The sequence below is a fragment of the Amblyomma americanum genome, chromosome 11 (assembly GCF_052857255.1).
Source record: "Amblyomma americanum isolate KBUSLIRL-KWMA chromosome 11, ASM5285725v1, whole genome shotgun sequence".
NCBI classification, from domain to species: domain Eukaryota; kingdom Metazoa; phylum Arthropoda; class Arachnida; order Ixodida; family Ixodidae; genus Amblyomma; species Amblyomma americanum.
Window position 1 is genome coordinate 38521672 of NC_135507.1, and position 21076 is coordinate 38542747.

The following is a 21076-nucleotide window of genomic DNA, read 5'->3' on the forward strand; positions in this document are numbered from 1 at the left end:
GCCCCAAGGCAGGCGCGTACATACACGCTGTATCAACTGCACAAACTCCTTCTCCTTCTCGCGCCGGGCGTGCAACCCCATTGGTAGAGCGCGGAAACCACCTTCCAGAAATTTCTGGTTCCTTCTCGCATGCGACAACGCCGGCACGCCAGCGAAGGGGAGAAGGTATCACTTTAGAGCGGTCAAGGTCACGCCCGCTCTGTCGACGATGAGTAGAAACTACTCATACATTCTGGAAAAATCAACGCCGCGCGTGGCTATATTTACTTTGGCTCCCCGCCGGCGAGCTGAGTGGAAAGCCCCCGCAAGGTTTACGCACTCACCGGGGGTCCTTCCCCGCTGTTTTTTTTTGTTTTATTTCACCGCGCGCGGGCGCGATTGGTAACGCTCAGCGCCGTTTTTTCGAAGATGCGCCGAATTTTGTGACACAATTTATTTCGAGGAAACCATGAAAGTTGAAATAATACACAAGCAAAGGAATGCGTACTACATTCCACTGTCTCACAGGAGGTCCTGAAGTTCCCATTTGTGATGGAGAGCCCTTGCTGCGGCTAGGGTCTGATAATTTATACGCGATATGTGAATGTTTCTCAAATATTTCTCGTAACTTATTTTTATCGCCTAGCAACACGACCAGTTTCTGCAAAGAACTTATTTGTGACTCGAATAGAAAAAAAAGATAAGGAAACAGTTCCGAAGCACAGCTCAAATGGATTGCAACAGAAAATATATCTTTATCTGTAATATGTCAGTATCAAACTACAGAATAATAAGGCATTTGTTTAACATTCGAAATATTTAACGTTTCTTTTTGTTGAGTTACTGCATAAAATGGAAACTCATTATCAATTTTCAATCGTTTTGAGTGAGGAAATAATGAGAAACAGCATGGTATCGAGAACACAGAACTTCAAAAGATGTAAATCTGGGAGCTTTATTTATAGAGAGCGGAAATTTCAGCTACTTATTCAACTCTGCACGGCGGAACGGCTCGTCAGCTCTAGAGATGAAATCAAGATTACTCTGTCTGTGTGTTCTTTCGGCCCTGATTGCATCCACAGCGTAAGCACCGCCTTTGATTATTTTATGCGTATAGTTATTTTTCACTAGACCAAGGAGCACTCATAGCGTAAAGGTGTGGCAGTCGCCTGATAAAAATGGCGAGAAATTTTGCGAGAACCGGCACACAAGGATATTCTCTCCTCCTACCCTCCCTCCCAGTATAAAAACATTACAGGATTGCAGTTGTCTGCTTATGAGCGGAAATGCGAGAGCCTTTCTCTGTCCTCTTTCACCGTCCATTTTTCATTTTTTCCGGTCATTTTCTGTTTATATTGCTTTTTACGCGACAACGTATACAGCTCGTTTGGTCAAAAAGCCCTCGGCGTCGTAGTAGTAGCAGCTCTAGCCTTCCGCACCGCGCGTCGGAAGTATTCAATTCCCTGACGACGCCCCACTCCAGTTGTAACCAACACAGTGCTGTGCGCGTGTGTGATTTAATTCCTCTGAAATAAACTAATCACGCGCACAACCTGAACACATTTCTTATTGTGTAAATAGTTTGTACATATTACTTCTCCCCCTATCCTGTAACAAGGTAACCATGTGGGCTAGTTGGTGTGTATCATACAGCGTTGTCCTGTGTACTTCTCCTCCTGGTGTTCCCGTTCTTTCGCTGGTGAAGTTATGTATGATCCCCCTATCCTCTCTTCCTGTCCCCTCACCTCTTTCATTTCATTTCTTCATTCTGCCTGCTGTCCTTTATTTCTGCTGCCCCAGCTCAGGTGCTTCAGTATCGATGGCAGATGCCGGGGTAGCAAAAATCTTTTCCTTCCTTTTTACTATTATTTTTAATAAAACCACTACCACCACTACCTTACGCCGCGGTTCGCGTGTCCACCACGATATGTGAGAAAGGCGTCATTTCCCTTCCTTAAATTGTCCTACGGGCTGCGTGTCATGCCGAACGGGTGATGACGGTCGGTAGACTCCTTGGCAACGCTGCAACACGCTGTCGCGTTTCACCCTTAAAGACGAAGTATAAGCGTCCTCCAATTTTTTGCCGTTTTAATTTTTATTTTTCATCTTTAATTTTATTTCGTTTATTCTTCTCAATATTGGTTTATTTTTATTTTTATTCTATACTTATATATTGCTAAAGAGCTGTTGCTTAATTGACGTTTGCATTCTTTTTCCCATAAACTTATGGTTGACATTTAGCGCGGACAACTTCCATCTACAACTTCCGTCTACATCTTTCGCGTACAACTTCAGTCGACGCCATTCATGAGCCCAGAAAGGCTTTAGCCTTAAAACTTCCGCAACGTCACACACATTAGAAGATCGAGCGAGACATAATGGCGGCCATGGTTACTAAACTCTTTTCTTATTATTGATTGTTATCTTGCATTCTCTTGAAACACCGCCCTTGAGCACTTTCTAAAGCTGAGGCTCTCTGGCTTACTTGTGCCCTCCTGCATGCTGCACGAGATCGCAAGGTTTTCGAAACGAACCTTATTAAATCAGGGGATTGTTATTTGCATGCCTAATTAGCGTATGTTTCTGCACTTTAGAGACCTTAAGAAGGGATACATCTGTTATTCGACAATACCAGTTGTTGGGCGAGTTGGTGCTGACGATGATCCGTAACAGCGCGACAGACGCAACAGACACAACACACAGCGCTGTGTGTTGTGTCTCCTCTTCTTTGTCCCGTCTGTCGCGCTGTTATGGATCATCTGTTATTCTCTCCCCAAATACGAACAAGCGCCTAATTTGAAGAGCCAGAAACCTAACTCCAATTCTATTTAAATGAATTATCCGCGTTTCATCACCCGCAGCCACTTTTACTTTTGTGAAGCCGTGACCGTTGTAACAGGCGAAAAAGAGTAATTGTATTAATAGGAAAGCATCAAACTAGCCTTCGACAGAAAATTTTCAAAACTATAAAGCATTACACAGGCTGCCCTCCAGTTTAATTACAGTTTTGAACGCATTTCGGTGACATATGGCTCAACAAAGGTCAGCTCCGATTACTTCGCCCCTATCGTGCGTGTGTTTGGTGCTCCTCGAGTACAAGACAGAAGCCAGTGCGTTAAGAAGCTTGTGTGCCTACGATTTGGTGCTAGAAGCGCATTGGCTGTTCATGTGACACATATCAACATAAGGGGTGCAAAATAAAGAAAGCGAAAGCAGAAAAAACTACCATCATCCCGTGCAGTCATGCCTAGAACTCTTGAATGCTATACAACTCCAGGTTTGCTGTCAACACATGGCTGCGGCTTTGTTTTTGTGCTTTTGGTCATGCGTAGTTAACGTTCTACTGGCAGCAGATATGAAGCTACCTCACACGCCCCTGTGTTCAGCCTTTTTATCATCAGGCGTTTTCCCTATGCTGTTAACACATTAAGGCGTCCGGTATCAGTAAGCCTTTGTAACCGCGTGATGCTTTATATGAAGACAAACCTAGAATAGCCGGCCTATATGAATCTCTGGATACTGTAGTCCCCAGTACCTTTAGTTTTATTAACCGCACTTATTATGCAAGTGGCAGTTTTTATCGTTTTACTTCTTTCTTTAGGACTACATCTTGAGATATCGACTTTGTAGTAAAACGAAAACATTCAGTGCCACTTCTCTCTAACAGCAAGACATCAGAGTTGAAGTGCACAACCTGACAATGAAGGTGGAAAAAAACAGCCGACACACGAGCGCTACCTTGCCAAAATTTTTTATTAATCGGAGAGAAGAATATATCGGCAAGTCCAGGCTTGATATTACACCAGCGTAGCCAGCAAGATAACCGCCTCCGTCTGATAGCGTGCTTTATCTACCATGTCATTTCATGCCAATGCGCCCAAATTGCCGCGTTAGGTAACTGCAAGGTAAACGCTATATATGGAGTCTCCTATTTTCAGATCCCAAACTTTTCCTAAGAAGATCTCACGGAGGCCCGTGATCCAAAGGACGCCTTACTGTCCCCGTTGGGTAAACATATTCGAAGATACTACATTTTTTAATGTAATGTGTGAATAGCGCTAAATATAAACAGTGCGAGTAATTTAGCAAAGAAAATCAGTGCTACCCTGGAAATCTAAAGCTAAGATCGTCTGAAGTTGTATAGTACACGAGCAGGCCTTTCGTGTGTATGTTTTTGTTGAAATACTGCCTTATCTGCGCAAGATAACTTCGCTGATGATACACTGAGAATCTGTTCACTGATCATAGAAATGAAAGTGTAAAAAGATATAGTTTTATTTTGACAAATATTATCCTTTCAGCCTAAGTCTCAGAAGTCATATAAGGCGAACCAAAGTATTTTGCACAAATGCATTCAGAGCGCCCGGTGGCACGTGCCGGCCGCCGCGCGAGCTGAATACTAAATGCGACGAAAATCATGTTTTCAGTTGCCATTTAAGGCACCTGATAGGAGAGCAGGTAGTATGTGTTAAAGATGGTGTAGAAGAAATGAAGCGTCCGCCGCAATAGTCACCATGTTTACGTAGAATTTCCCCATAGAGTTAGTTACACGGTGTCATGCTCCGGTGCACAATAGGCGAATATAGTTGCCCATGTCCAGCAAAGCTCGGCATAATTGATTTCATAGTTGTCATTTTAAATGTAGTGCTTATAAAACTGACTTCGACAGCTGAGTGATAAATGTAATCACAGGAAATAACCGTTTTTTTACTAGTATTACCGTGATAAGTCATTTCAGCCTGAGCCCTTAAGCGGTATATATATATATATATATATATATATATATATATATATATATATATATATATATATATATATATATATATATATATATATATATATATATATATATATATATATATATATATATATATATATATATATATATATATATATATATATATATGACTTGGGGAAGTCTGGAAGCACCTTCTGCTGCGCAACAAAAAGGCACAAAATGTGGCTGCAGTGCAGAAGGCTTATTTATTTGGGCACTGGATACCAACAGTCCGTAGATGCGGGAGGTTGGCGAAAGACGCTTTTTCCAATCATTTCATCCCCGCAAACCTGAGCAGAAAGCCGACGACGAAATCATTCTAACAGTTAAAAAAGGGGTGGGTACTCTTGCGATCTGGAGGTTCACGATACAAGTCCACGGCCCTGGTTCAAAAAAAAAAGCCGCCCCGGCAAATGAGGTAGTATAGTAACTAGAATATAGGATATTCTAGGCACTATAGAGGTAGCTTCGCAAGACTTCCTGGGTCATTGTTTCGAGCATTTAGTTTCATGATGTGCGAGAACGTTTTTGCAGGCTAGCTGATGTATTACTGGAAACTGCACTGGAATCAACGAATTTGAAATGACATATTGCTAACTAATAAGCAAGGTTTTTATTGACAAATCACATCGATTATTCAATGCATAAATTGTGAGCGCTCTGTTCTATGAAGTTTTTTTCTTCCTGTTTTGTCTTTATGCGCTAAAAACAAATTCCAAGACTCATGATGGCTGCGCATCAGCGCTGCCCTTAAAGAAAACTAATACGTTTAGAATATACGTCGGGATGTTTATAATGCGTGTTCAACAATTTCTTTATTCATTAATGCATTAAATATATGCCGGAAATAGGTTCCTGAAATTTTATCCTTGGAATTCGAAATATATTCTTAAACTGTGCCGGAAATACGTACGTCACTTAAAGCATGCTTCGAGCAAGTTTCCAATATGTTAAAAAATGTGTATGCGGTTTTAGTATCTCGACAATGTATTAAAAGTGTACTTTCGTAAATGTGAAATTAATTCGTCTGAATTATACTTTAACTTCAAGAAATGGACAGCCCTTTTAAACATGCTTGATGCGCACTTTCAGCTGCCGTAGAACCATCCAGTGCTCGAAATCGAATTCTGAATAATGGCCTTTGCATGTTGTCAATATTTTAAAAGTGCACTTTTGCACATACGACATTAATTCGTCCAATGTATACTTCAATTCTAACTAATGACCTGTCCGCGTCAACATATTTGCAGCACACTTCTAGCTGCCGTTAAACAGTTAGTGCTAGAAATCGCGTTTCGGGAAATGACATTTTGGCAATGTATTTAAAGTGTACTTTCATAAATACGAAATTAATTCATCCAAAGTTTACTTCGCAGCACACTTCAAGCAGCCGTTGAACAGTTAGTGCTCGAAATCATGTTTCGGGAAATAACATGTTGGCAATGTATTTAAAGTGTGCTTTCGTAAATACGAATCAATTCGTCCAAAGTATACTTCCATTATATTGAATTAGCTTTCCGAGTAAACATATTTGCAGCACACTGCAAGCTGCCGTTGAACAACCTGCTGCTGGAAATAGCGTTTCTGGATATCCCATTTGCATGTTGCCAGTGTATTTAAAGTGCGTATTCGTAAATACGAAATTAATTCGTCCAAACTGTACTTCAATTTTAATAATTGGGTAGTCCACGTCAGCATATCTGCACCATACTTTAAGCTGCCGTGGAACAACCTAGTGCTCGAAATCACATTTCAGGGAACCGTAAAAGGTCTCCCTTTTCTGTCGTCCATTCGTTTATGGTAACTTCTAGCAGGAAGTCAATCACCACTTATTTAAATTATGTGTGGACAGCGTGATAGCTTTATAACTACAAGGGCGCCAAGCGCACCTCCGGGCCAGAACATGCCAGCGAAAAGGACCCGACTGGCATGGCCGACCGGCTCCCATAGACGTCCATATATTTGTTGGTCGCCAGTTCGACTTCTGACCGATGCCTGACGCAAGTTACGACTAGCAATTGGGTTCTAGATAGACCGCAGATTTGAAAGCGACCACTCCGACACTTGTGCGACAATTTGGGGGCCACAATCTTTGCGCAAAAAGCGCCTCACCGGGCAGGATAATGTGTCTCCTCTCGGTAGGTATATATAAGCTAAGCCACGTATCTCGCCTGTCGGAACAGTTCCTGTTCGGTGACATCACTTTCTGTCGGCATTTCCTGTGTGGCGTCATTCTCCCGTTCCGGTTCCGTCACGTGACCTTCAATTGTCATGGACTTCTTGATGACAACGCGTTTTCTATGAATTTGTCTGTCTTCTAATGATTATAGCCAGTTCAGTCATTATGCTGTTGTAAACATTCATCAGTATTATCCGGTGAATGACTTGTGCATCTTTTTCAAGCCGAGCCGAAGTGAATACATTTCATTCTATATTTTAGTGTAGATTTAATGTAATGTAATATATGAGATGTATATTTTTAGTATACATTTATTGTACTATTCGGACGTTTTTATTACATATTTAATGTATATTAAATATACTAAGAGGACATGAAATGCGTTTTGATGCATTTGTAAGAATGTTCCAAATATTACTCCTAGCATCCTTAGAAATCATTCGTATTGAAGTTTAAGCATACAGACAAAAAACGCGAAATTAATATGAAATTAATACTTTGCGCTCGAAATAAAATTTAGCGCTGACTTTTTTCGCTAAGGATGGGGTAAGCTTCCCATATTTCGCTGCTAAATACACGGCTACACTGTCTCCGAGGACAGTGGAATGTGTTCAACAATAAGGAAAACCACGCTATAGCAGCGGTATCTCGACAGCTGCTCCCAAGAAGGAGCTCAGGACGTGTCCCTTCCCGAACAACCTGTTAAGCTGCGCCGCGGTGGGAGGACAGCGGTACCCACTAATGGTGTTGGATTCCCCGCCTCCCGCTGTGCAGTTTTCAGGCGATATCGAGCGTACCAGCACTACACGTGTGCCGAACACGTGGTCAGGAGTTTCAGTCGTACCTTTTGGTAGCCGCCAATGGCAAAGTACCTCTCAAGGGTGTCGCTGAAGCTGCACGATGACGCCATTCCTTGGTCCGGAAGAAGCGTCAGTAACATTTCCAAGTCAATTGTCAACAAATGCTACACGTTCTACGAACGAAGCGGATGTTCTTCGACTTGGTCAGAAACATTCAGGCAGCCGCTTTTTTAGGTTCAACTCCTTGAAAAATGGCTGTGAGCCAAAACTCTGTTTTGACGGGCCATAAGATTAGTTTCGTCATCTTAAAACTTTAATGCTCACTACACGTGTGGATGCACCGCTTGAGCGCCTTGTGAATTGGCGCTGACTTAGAAGACTGCTACAGCATTTTTGTAGTGCTGTCATTTACATCATTATTTTCTGACGATTTTCACGGTGGTGTATGTCGCGAAAATTTCATAATTTTCTCTTTTCGTCATTACTGTGGTTACCGGTACCTCAGCGCGACTATGTTTGTTAATCTTGTCATCCTAAACACTATCACTACCAGGTTCTAGTGAACGTCGGATTGCGCTGACTGAGTGTACAGGAGCAAAGTACAAGAGCTTGGCAGGATTGTTTGGCAACGAAGCTTTCACTGCTAATGTAATGCTCCTCTTGTCCCGTTTTTCAGCTCTACTTTATATATCCTATTTCTTTTAGTGTCCTCTTGGATCCAGGGCAGGAGTCCACTGCGCTTCTGACTGTGTCTGCGTTGCTGCCCCAGTCGGAACTCCCCCAAGACCGCTGCCCTGCGTGTGGTCTCCAGCAAGCGGATTGTCCCGATACCAGCCAGCACCCAGGAATAAACACATCATTTGACTGCAATAACATTCAAGTGCTACCAGAAACACACAAGTTTCTTTATTATATCGAATAACAAAACGATCGCAAAATTATATGTGTCGAGTAAAGTACGAGCGTAATGTTGTTTGCACACATGAACGCGTTTTTGAGTACTGAATAAGTTTTTGAGGATATGAGCAGGGAGCACGTGCTTCAGCTTGAGAGTTGTCAAAATAAACGAAGGTTTCCCAGCGGCTTCATCACAAATGCCTTTCGTTTGCATATGCTATTCTCGCCTATAAGTCACCCACTGCCACATCAGTGCAAGCAATCGTGAATGTAGCGAAGAGATAACGTGAACAAGAATCGTAATATATAACGACCGATTTCTTTTTCATTTGGACCTCTTTCAATAGTAGGTTTTTCCATTTCGATAAGGAGCCACCGCAGTGGCTCAGTGGTTATAGCCCTCGGCTACTGACCCGAAATACGCGGGTGCGATCCAGGCCGCGGAGGTCGAAAGTCGATGGAGGCAAAACGCAAAGGCGCCCATGTGCTGTGCAATTTCAGTGGGCATTAAAGAACGCCAAGTGGTCCAAATCTCCGGGGTCCTTCACTACAGCGTTGCTCATAGCCTGAGTTGCTTTGGGATGTTAAATATTCATAAATACAAATACAAAATACTATTTCTCTAAGGCACCTAAGAAGACGTGACACCGGTCATGACAGAAGCATGCCTCTTACTTTCATACATGCGTCTCAAGCCCGTCACCCTTGCGGACCAGAGCCTGCGACCACAAATCACAGACCACTAGGAGACATTTTGACACACCAGTTGAGCTTTAATACCACCGAATTCATTCTTGGCAAATAAATTGGCCGTTATTTGTTGCCAATACTGTCAATGCGTAACACTTGACGGCTTCGATTCAAACCTAACTAATGTAACATCTGGTGTCCCTCAGGGTTCTGTTTTAGGGCCGTTGCTTTTCCTCAAATTGGTAATTACCTTCCTAATTATGGGACATCTCCGTGCATCTTTACGCTGGCGAGTGCGTTGTTTATCGGGAAGTTTGCAGCAAAGCTGATATAGAAATTTTACAGTCGGACATTGACAGCATTGCAAATTGGTGTAAACTGTGGAAAATGGAGCTTAACACCAAGAAATGCAACTTAATGCACGTATTACGTCGCTTCACTCATACTCCAAACTAACACCTAAATAACGCTGAACTGGAAGCGATATCATCATATCGGTTCTAAGGTCTCCTCATAACCTCAACATTATCGTGGCAACCGCACATATAATCAATAGTTTGGAACGCTAATCGCATGCCAGGGTCTCTATGTCGAAATTACAGCAAGGCCTGTTGCATTAAAAATACTCCTTTTTAAGATCCCCAGGTGGTCGAAATTATTCCGGAGCCCTCCACTACGGCACCTCTTCTTCCTTTCTTCTTTCACTCCCTCCTTTATTCCTTTCCTTACGGCGCGGTTCAGGTGTCCAACGATATATGAGATAGATACTGCGCCATTTCCTTTTCCCAAAAACCAATTATTATTAATATCATTAATTATTCCAGAGCCCTCCACTACGCACCTCTTTCCTACTTCCTTCTTTCATTCTCTCCTTTAACCCTTCACTTACTGCGCGGTTCAGGGGTCCACCGATATATGAGACAGATCCTGTGCCATTTTTTCCCCAAATCCAAAATATTATTATCTTCATTGCACACCACATTGGCGCCTTAGCGTTTCGCCTCCATCGAATCGCAGCCGCCGCGGTCAGGTTCGAAGCCGGGAACTCCGGTTCAGTAGTCGAGCGCCCACTCACTCAGCCACCGCGGCAGGTTTACCGTAGACACAAAAATTCCTTTCTTTCTCTACCCATGAATTAACGACTAATGTCTCGCTATGTAGCTTATAGAAAAATATCTGCACGTAGAGAGATGGGCATTTTACGTGATCTTTCGAGTACATCACGCCCTGGTAAAAAAAAATGGAGAGAACGGCACATGGCCGGAGGGAAGAGCATTGAAATTGAATCCTTGTACAGGCAATTCCACGGCTCTAAAAACGAGGTCGCTAGAGAATTGGATAAGTAAAAAACGAACAGTCCAAAAAGAAGTAAGCATTAAGCCCAAAAACAAGGAAGATCAGAAACAGAAGTTAGAATTGGATTCGGTAAAACCTAAACTAAATTGACCTTGAAGAATTTACGCATTATAGCGTGTGCAGTGTGACGGAAAAAGACGAAGCGTGAAAATACCTGTGTGGCTTGAAAATAAAATGAAATAATAATAATAATAATTGGACTTGGGGGGGAAAGGAAATGGTGCAGTATCTGTCTCACGTATCGGTGGACAGCTGAACCGCGCCGAGCGGAATGGATGAAGGAGGGAGTGAAGGAAGAAAGGAAGAAAGAAATGCCGTAATGGAGGGCTCCGGAATAATTTAGAAAACCTGGGGACCTTAACGTACACTGACATCGCACAGCACAGGGCTGCCTTAGCGTTTCGCCCCCAATGAAACGCAGCCGCCGCGGTCGGGTTCGAACCTGGGAAGGGCGGATAAGTAGATGAGCGCCCTAACCACTGAGCCACCCCGGCGGGTCTCTGTCTGGCATAGTAGTAAGTGGTTTTAATAAAATAATATTAAAAAGAAGAAAAAATTTTTTTGCTAGAGCCGGCATCTGCCATCGATACTGAAGCACCTGAGCTGGGGCAGCGGAAATAATGGATAGCAGGCAGAATGAAGAAATGAAATAAAAGAAGTGAGGGGACAGTAAGAGAAGATGAAAATTGGTTTTGAGGGTTCGAACCGGACCGCGGCTGCTGCGTTTTTATGGAGGCAAAAAGCTAAGGCACCCGTGTGCTGTGCGATGTCAGTCTACGTTAAAGATTCCTAGGTGGTCGAAATTATTCCGGAGCCCTCCAATACAGCAGCTTTTTATTCCTTTCCTCTTTCACTCTCTCCTTTAATCCTTCCCTTACGACGCGGTTCAGGCGTCCAACGATATATGAGACAGATACTGCGCCATTTCCGTATTATTTCCTTTACCCAAAAAAACAAATTATTAATAAAATGGCGAAGTAACTGTCTCGCACATTTCGGTGGACTATTCTGATTTGCTGGGAGTTTCTGCACGTCTAAGATTTAAGCAACCTGTTCCTAAAAGTGCCTTTGTCATGACACGGATTCGATCGAAATCACAGTTTTAGTATGTAGGTTGCCATTTAAGCTTAATAAACAAAGGTAAAGTGGCTCTGCCGCGTCCTTGAAAGAGCAAGGCTGTGGAACCTTCAGAAAAGGCGAAAAAAAAAGCAAATTGGTTGATGGGGAAAGGAAAAGCGCAGAACCTCTCTCGCATCTCGGAGGACACCGGAACCGCGCCGTAAGAGAAGGGATAAAGGAGGGACTGAGAGAAGGAAGATAGAGGTTCCCTTGTGGAGGTTTCCGTGGGGAGTCTGTACTTCGCCAAGAACGCCAACAGAAGCGCCATCGGGTGAGGGTGCCGCAATGGTGAAGCGAGAGCAAGACGGCATGCGTAAGCAGTGGCGAGTACCAAAACGCGATGAACATCCTACACAGTGGTGTCTTCAACATCTAGTCTAGCGAAGACTTCACGTCGTCGTTGGACGCACGGCCGCGGAGGTAGCTTTAGCCTTGGGCATGGTTTCGCTTGTAGCTGACTTCTTGTAGTTGTTACTGGCTATTTATTAATGAAATAGCATTGGAAGGTAAAACTGTTGCTACAAAATATGGAAATAAATGTGAAGTCCTGCTCCGCAAATCATAGGAGCTACTCGAATGAAGTTGGAAAACGTTAAAAAATTTTGTGGAAAGGAAATCTAGCATTATATGTCTCGCATCTCGGCGGAGACGTGAACCGCGCCGTAAGGGAAGAGATAAAGGAGGGACTGAATGAAGAAAGGAACAAAGAGGTACCTTAGTGGAGGGCTCCGGAATAATGTCGACCACCTGTGGATAACAAACATACGTACGTTCGTACTATGTACTTGCTGTTTGTTGCCCGTTTTGCAGCTCCGCTTTGTGTAAGAGCGCAGTATAATGAGCATTATACTGTGCATATGCAGCCAGGTTTTTCAAGAAGTAAAACGAGGCCACATTTTGGTGGGAGCAAAATGCTTGAGGTCCATTTGGTTTAGGATGTACGTGCACGTTAATGATCCCCAGGCAGTCGAAATTCTGGAGAGCTCCACTACGCCGAAATTTCATCTTTTCTTCCCTTAGTCCCCTGACGGCGCGGGTCGGGTGTCCACCGATATTTTTCAGACAGTTACAGCGCCATTTCCCTTCCTCAAAAGCAATTTTGAATTTTCAGTACACAAGCATGTGATTTTAAAAAAGCCTGGGTGTGTGTGCACAACTACCAGTTTTACGACAGTATCATGCAATTATGCAGCGCTCTTAGACAAACCGCAGCGGTGAAAGAGGCTACAAAGGGAGCCAGAGTGCTCTTGGTCTACCCAGCCGTGGCGACCGAGAAACGCAAAAGGCGCCCGTATGCTGGGCGATGTCGGTGCATGCTAAACATCCCCAGGTGGTTGAAATTATTCCAGAGCACACCACTACTACACTTCTTTCTTCCTTTCACTCTCTCCTTTACCCCTTCGCTTACGGCATGGTTCGGGTGTCCACCGAGATATGCGAGAGAGTTACTGCGTCATTTCCTTTCCTCAAAGCCAATTTTTCGGTTCCAAACACTAATTACGAACATACGTATCCGCACCGCCTCACTGCCTCGTAGGCAGCGTTAAACCCGTTTGTTTAATAAGCGCTGGAGTAAGAATGACAAGCTGGGTCAGTTGGTTCGACATGCTAACGGTTATGAACAGCGCGAAAGACAGGGTTAAGTGAGACAAAACATGACGCGCTCTCCTGCTGTGTCTTTTTTCTCTTTCCCTTAAGTGCTGTTCACCCCCGTTACCATGTCAATAATCGCCAGATACTTTTAAATAATTTGCTTGGTGTCCACACCAGCATGGCGCACTTTAGGCGAGGCAGAGGTTAGGTCACATAATCTTCGTCCCAAAAATTACGGTGGGCACTTACTCTTATGCACGTAGAGGGCTACCCAAACACAGCGCGAGGGACCGGCAGGCCAGCGCCCTCGGGGGTGTGCTGAGGTGATAGCGTTCGCGTCTTGTAGTGGCGGCTCCGCTAGAATGCTGACCACTTGGCGAACTTGAACATGCGCTAACAACGCACAACATACGGGCTTATTTGTGGTTATTTATTAATAGAATAACAATGGAAGGAAAAGATGTTGCTAGCCGCGGCGTCTGCCTTCGAAACATCAAGCTCCTGAGCTGCGACTAGCGGGTATAAAAGGACAGGGAGCAGACAGGGAGAGGGACAGAAAGAGGGAGCGATAGTAATAAAGGATAGGGGTAGGGGGTAGGGTGTAACATAAACTATGTACAAATGCAGAATAAGAAATAAGCGTGGGATATGCAGAGCCTTGCATGTAGGAGTAAAACATTCGGATGCTATGCAGAGTTTCGCCTGTACTAAAACGTGGCCACCGCGGCCTGGTACCAATTCTCGTACTCCGGCTCAGTAGCCGAGCACTCTGGCCACTGAGCCACCTCGGCGGGTGCAGGGTATTTCCGAAAGTTATCTTGGTGGGGAGCAGCCAAGATCACCCCTAGATGTCCTTTCACTCTCGCTCGACAAAATGTACCAGTGGAGTCGATAAGCGATTCAGTAATGTGTGTGCTTGTTTACTTGGCGGTCCTTAGCTTGGCCATGCAGCAGCCAAGACAAAAAAATCTAAAATTGGCTTTTGGGGGAAGGAAATGGAGCAGTATCTGTTTCACTATCGGCGGACACCTGAGCCCTACCGTAAGAAAAGGAGTGAAGGAGGGACTAAGAGAAGAAAGGAAGAAAGAGGTGCCGAGTGGAGGGCTTCGGAATAATTTTGATCACCTGGGGATCTTTAACGTGCACTTACATCGCACTGCACACGGTCACCTTAGCGTTTCGCCTCCATCGAAACGCGGCCGCCTGGGGATAAGATGGATGCGAAAGAATTTTAAAGCGAGAGATTAACTGGCCGCGAACTTGCGATTTCAGCGTGGCCGCACTCCGAGGAGGCACATGGCGTCACAACGCGCGCCTCACATATCTCGGTGGACACCCGAACCGCGCTTTCTTCTTTGCCTCCCTCCTTTATCCCTTCCAGTACGGTGCAGTTCGGGCGCCCACCGAGATATATGAGACGGCTACTGTGCTTTGCGTGCTCGGCGCGCCATCTGGCATGACGTCACACTGCGCGGCTCACCGCCGCCGCCGTTTTGGAATGACGTCACACCGTGTTCGTCGTCGTTGCGCTCGCCTCCTCTCGCTTCGCCAGCTGCGTCGCATGACTGATAACATGTCGGAGGATTTAAATAGAGAGCTCGCGTGTGCCGCAACAACAGTTGTGTCTTCTTTAATGCGACATTAACATAGCTAGACAACTACACTTACCTGAACTTGCAATGAAGATTAACCAAGGCTAACCATGCTATGCCTTAGCTTTCGCTACGTATATCCTGGCATAGCCGAGCTAAGCCACTGCCAAGTTTGTGACTCTCACCGGGCATTAAGTATACGTGGATCTTATAGGTCATTCAGTGGTGTTTGTGATGGTTTAACATCTTCCTCCCATCGTAGGTGACGAGACTTTCACGGCTACTTCTATTCCGCTCGCAAGGCGCAACGGCTACTTTTCGATGGAGGCGAAACGTAAAGGTGACCGCTGAGATGGGAGGCAGATACTGCGCGAATTCCTTTCCTGAAAAAACAATTTTCAGTTACAACCTAAAAGCGCCCATGGCTTATGGCAACCACAGAAAAACAGAGAGAATGCTTACTGCATACGAAACAGTACGAAAAGCACGGATTTGTGCTACGTTGATGACTACGATAAAAGGGCGGTGCCGCTGAATGGGACAGGTGGAAGTTGATGAAGGTGACGCTCTGCACTCCGCAGCACGACAGTGTGGTGCAGTTTAACGTGAGGTGTGTTCCTTTGCACTGGCTCTTTCTTGGTGATGGGCTCAACCTTACCGCCTGTCTAGAGCTCTGTTCTGCCTTTATGGAATGTCGCTCGTGCCATTTCTAAAAGCTTTGTAAACATTTCAGATGAATAGAACATAATTTCCGTGTAATAAATCCCATGCTAAAGAAGAAAATTGCAGCGATACCCCAGTGGTCTCGCGCAATGGTCTTTGAAGCTGATCGTTTTGCGCCGCCGTGGGTTCTCGTAATTTTGATGCGATTTCTTCTTTCGTGCCTCCTTTTTCTATGCGGGCATACATCCACAACAGACGAATTTGCTAGGCTATGAACCTAGAGAGTAGGACTTTCTCACTAACCATGTTTCTTTGAACGGGTAAGCCGCCACGTCCACATGTGTCGCATGTGCACATGTCTGGCAGCGTTTCGGCCGCAGTTAATACCCCTACCACACAAGACCCTAGACACAGCAGAAGCTGTAGCCTGGCATCAGATCCGAACCAACACTTATCCAAATCGATACAACTTTATTAGCGGTTGAAGAAACGAATGAAGGAAGAAAGGAAGAAAAAGGTGTCGTAGTTGAGGGTGGCAGAATAATCGACTACCTGATGATCTTTATCGTGCACTGACATCGCACAGCACACGAGCGCCTGTTGTTTTTCGCCTCCGTCGAAACGCGGCCGCCGCCTCCATTGAAGAGCCGGCGCTGGATGGTGCTTCGCAAGCTTCCAGCGTTGCATCACAGGTGCTTATGCCGGATGATGTTGTGTTCATGGGCTGTAATAAGACAGCCGCAAATCTTAGGAATTCAGTTCTGGTGCTAAGTCCAGTAAAAGTGAAGAAACGAAATGTTTGCCATTCTGCCTTATATACAGCGTGGCAAAAAAGTATGACGTAGGGGTCATTTTCTCTGCACCCAAGAAACATAAAAAGGCTGGTGCATTTCTGGAAAGAAAGACTGAGCAACTAAAAGAATCTGACATAACCTTCAGGGTTAAGAATGAAACAAAGTATGTGCCATGCGCAGAAGAGGTAGTTTACAAAATCCCAATGTCGTGCGGACAGGTATATATCGGAAAGACTGGGCGATGCATTAATACACGTTTGAAAACCTGAGCATGCAAATAATTTCGACGCTAACAAGGCTGCTAATCTCGTTTACCATGTCCTTGACTGCAAATCTTGTCTTCCTTCATTGCACTATTGTGATATTCTGTACAAGCATCCGTCCCGCTTGACACCTGATGTTATGGAAGCCTACCACATGAGGAAGAAAACAAGGTTGTGCGTTAGTAAGCCATAAATTTTTATTGCATGATAGTGAGGTTGCATTTCTTGATGCCACGTAACAAGACGGGTTTTTGTTTGCGCGTTTGTTGAGAGGTTGGCCGCTTTTTTTGTTACTTTCTTGGAATAAACTTTCAGCTGTGAGTCAGCGTTCGTCCTGTTTTCCTTCCGCTCCGCTCTTCGTATTTGCGCTGTTTGCCTTTCACTATGTACCATCAACTCACCCGTTTAGCTGTTTTGCTGATCCCATTTAAACTTATCAGAAATGGCTCCCCTGCTGTGCCAATACGAAGTTTTCATGAATGACATCTATCAAGCGCAATTGCGGGGCCATTTTAGGCAGACCCTATCTATCCCAGGGCAATATTGTACGCCTGAAGAGGGTGAAGAATATTGTATTCACATCCGCAAATGCTGGCGCCAGAGTTTTTGCATAGTCTGGCACAATGCCGACCAATCCTCGAGCACTTCAGAAGAGAAATAAGCTATGGGAAAGTTCCCACATTTTAGACGCCTGAAACAAGATCCAGAACTGACACTAGAGCAATGCGATGAAAAGATAACGAGTGCCTTTGACAAAATTTGTTTATCGATTTATGTGTTTAACTGCCCAAACGTACTCAAGCTATGAGGGATGCCGAAGTGGAGCGTGATGAATAATTTCTACCGCCTGGTGTTCTTTAAAATTCATAGGGTCATTTAGAATTTCGCCACCATCGAAATATGCCTGCAGCAGACCAGACTGAACCCGCATTATTCGGGTTAGCAGCCTGGCACCGTAACTCCTTAGCCACGTTTTTCAAAATTTCTTTTTAATTGGGCTAGTTGTGTCGTCATTAGCTTTAGGACTCTACTATTTATGTCTGGACCTGGATATCAGCCACATAGCGATGTCTGCACCATAAACCGAAGTCGTGTCTTGCGATAGTACGCTATGTTTTCCGAAAAGGTTCCCGACATCTTTCTGCATGAAGCATGCTGCGAGGCAAGCTAGGTCGTTTTAGTTGCTGCTGAAATTTCACGTCACACGTGCAGTGCCGAAAATGGCTTTAATTCAGGACGCTCTGAAATAAAAATCTGCACGCAGAACATATTGGCTTGTTATAAACAAAAAAGACATTGTTTGCGCTATTATATTCACATGGCTCGGAGGACTGAGGGATCGCTAACAGTTACAGGAGATATATTTCTCGCATGGAAATCATGCTGTTTAATAGAAGTGCTAGCGCCCACAAACGAAAAACAACTCCACAGGGACATTAGCCAGAAATGCGCACGTTTTATGTTAATGCCTGCTCTCAATTCAAACACATCAGAAGACTTTCGGCATAAGGCGCTTTAAAGAACAGAATAACGTCAAACTTCTCAGAAAATGCCGCGGGTGCTGACGTCACTTTGAAATCACTCTGATTACACCACGCGCAGCCAGGAAAGTTATAAGACCACATGCCTTAAGGCAACATGGAAAATTATAGAACGTAAAGAGAACATTTTGTTGCTGCAATGAGACAATTGGAGGTCTCATGGTCATGTTGCTTTAGTACTGACAGTGACGAAAAAATCTTCCAAAGCCCATGGCTGGAAATAGCGCAAATATGAGACTAAACCCTGGGTGTCGTCATTGTTGAGATTACGTGTTATGATCTCCTTTAAAGCATATTGCGCGAAAAATGGCAAGAATATATGAAGCGGTAAGGATAAAGAGTCAATGCTGTAGCTTGAATTCAGAGCATTATAGTGCGCCATATCAAACCAACTTTTCGAAAACATCTCTTTCCTCAATTTTCACTCGTGTGAAACGCCACGTATATGTTACCATAAATTGTTTTTTTTTGCAACCTAAAAAGGTCACTGAAGTGTGATAGAGCTCCGCGAGCTGTTCACTTATTGGGTATAACTGTCAAGGCTATTACCAGAGCAACTCACCCCAGCGAACCCTATCTGAAGTCAGAGCTGCAGGGCGATTTCCCAGCAGTTGAGATAACGTGGGTACTGCTGCTGTTCTACCCTGCTTCAGCGTTTATTGTAGTCTCACAGTAAGCATAACTCTTCACCTTTTCGTGCTGGAAGCTCACTTCCAGTCTACGAGATAATACACAGTAACGGCAGGGTAATATTGGCGTATTAATGTTAGGAGCTTTGCCCTTTATGTTCATCAAGGAGCGGCACAGAACTTAAACTGCTGAACAATATAGGCAAATTCTTAGAGGACCTTGTTGCTTTCCTACTTCGGTGCTGGACAACAAATATGTGCCCTAAATCAGGCATTACACTGAGACGAAATAACGAAATCAGCTAGCTTCGTTCCGCATCGTGCCTCGCTTAGCTCGAAAAGCTACTTTGGAGGGACAGGGGTGCCAGTCTGGATTTCACGGAATTTACCGATATACTAGGATTCGAATTTTAATAAAGTACCAACAAAAAAGCGTACAGCATGCGTCTTGCGTTTGCTAAGTGCGAGCTTGGAGTCCGAGTGCCACTGGGTACTGATCAGTTTTATAACAGATAAATTTCTCCCGACATGGCACTCAGCTCTATTGAAGTAAAATGCTTGGGGCAAGGGCTCGGCCTAAACCGTGACAGAAATGCGTTAGCAATAGGGGTATTCTCTACGCGTTCTCTTAGATGTGTTTCTCTTCGGAGAGGCAGCGATTGCATGGAGGTAAAGCATCCGCCTCGCATAGAAAAGTACCGCTGTTCTGGTTCCTGTGAGGCACAATTCTTTGCAGTATAATAAAAAAAATGCGCGTACATCGAATTATAAACCAGACCTGGTATGCTTCCTGATCTTGCTGAACACAGCCGACAACGCAGTCTCTCACAGGAACAAGATTGAGCGGCCCTGGCGTAGTACTTGACCACAACATACTATTCCTGCGAAGCAACTAAGCAACTAACCTTGGCGGTGGTCAGACCTGTAACGCTGCGGAAGGTGCTAAGAATCTGCCTGCGGACAGGCCGTCAATGGAAACTGAACCCGGAAACGTTTAACATTAGAGCCTTATCTAATAAGGCCAGGCCAGTAGTGCTGTTTCATGAACTAGCGCGGAAAAATGGGGAGAAATTGGGACGATCAATGAGACGTATGCAGTGCTAAAGTGCGAGCATGTACTAAGCAATCGTGGAGTAGTGAACAGATAAGAATTGGGTGTGGGATTCCTCATCAATGGTGGTATAGCTGTTAATTCCGGGGAACTCTATAAAATTAACGAGAGGATGGCAGTTATCGTAATTAATCTGAATAACAGGTACCAGTTTAAACTAGTGGAGTCCTATGAGCGTACATTCAGTCATGACAAGGTCGTCGAAAGATTTTATGTTTTATGGAGGTTTAACATCCCAAAGCGACTAAGGCTATGAGGGACGCGTAGTGAAGGGCTCCGGAAATGTCGACCACCCGGGGTTCTTTAACGTGCACTGACATCCACAGTAAACAGTCCTCTGGAAAACACAGTACGTTTTACTGACTGGAGACCTGAATGGCAAGGTAGGCATAAAGCAGGCCTGGGACCGGGTACTGGGCGCTTATGACAGAGGCTCTAAAAGTAGAAAGGAGAATTAGTAGAGTTCGCAGACAGGAATAATTGAAGGATCGCGAATATATTCTTCCGAAAAAGAGATCACATCAAGCGGACACAAAAACGCCCTAATGGCGAGAATAAAAAAAAATTGCCGATTGCCTAGCTCAGTTCGGCCAGGATATACGTAGCGAAAGCGCGGCGACTTCTGAATCGGAATAGTTTATATATGAAACCTGTGCATTCACTAGATGCGCCTTTGATCGTGATTAAAACTTGGGCTGTCGTGGCGGAGTGGCGCGTCTCCACCTCAAACGCCGAAGGCCTTCGTTCGATTCACAGCCTCGACACAGGTTTCTGTTTCCATTCAGTGAGTGTGCAGGGGTTTCAGTGGCTCCCATAGATGCGCCAAAGAATACGTTGATTACTGGTTAAGCGCGTAAGAGCGGTTAAGGGTGGCTCCGCGGCGAGGCGCGCGGTGTGACGTCATGCCAGATGGCGCGGCGAGCGCGCGGCGTCTGCTCAGCTGCCGAGGTTGCTAGGCAACGGCTGAAGGTCCGTCTCTGTGCCTCCTCAGAGCACCTTCACAGCGAAATCGCAAGGTCGTGGCTACTGTAGCTTTCGCTACTAAACCAGATAATCTTGATATTTGAGCGCTCACTCTAGCATCACGCAGGGC

At 44.7% G+C, this 21076-nt stretch overlaps 1 long non-coding RNA gene across 1 annotated transcript; it reads left to right on the forward strand.

The window, feature by feature from the left end:
* Positions 1–939: 939 nt before the first annotated feature.
* On the forward strand, positions 940–8830 carry LOC144110691 (uncharacterized). The gene is made up of 3 exons (XR_013309901.1): positions 940–1062; positions 3918–3987; positions 8441–8830. It is a non-coding gene; the product is annotated as an uncharacterized LOC144110691 (long non-coding RNA).
* Positions 8831–21076: the final 12246 nt, after the last annotated feature.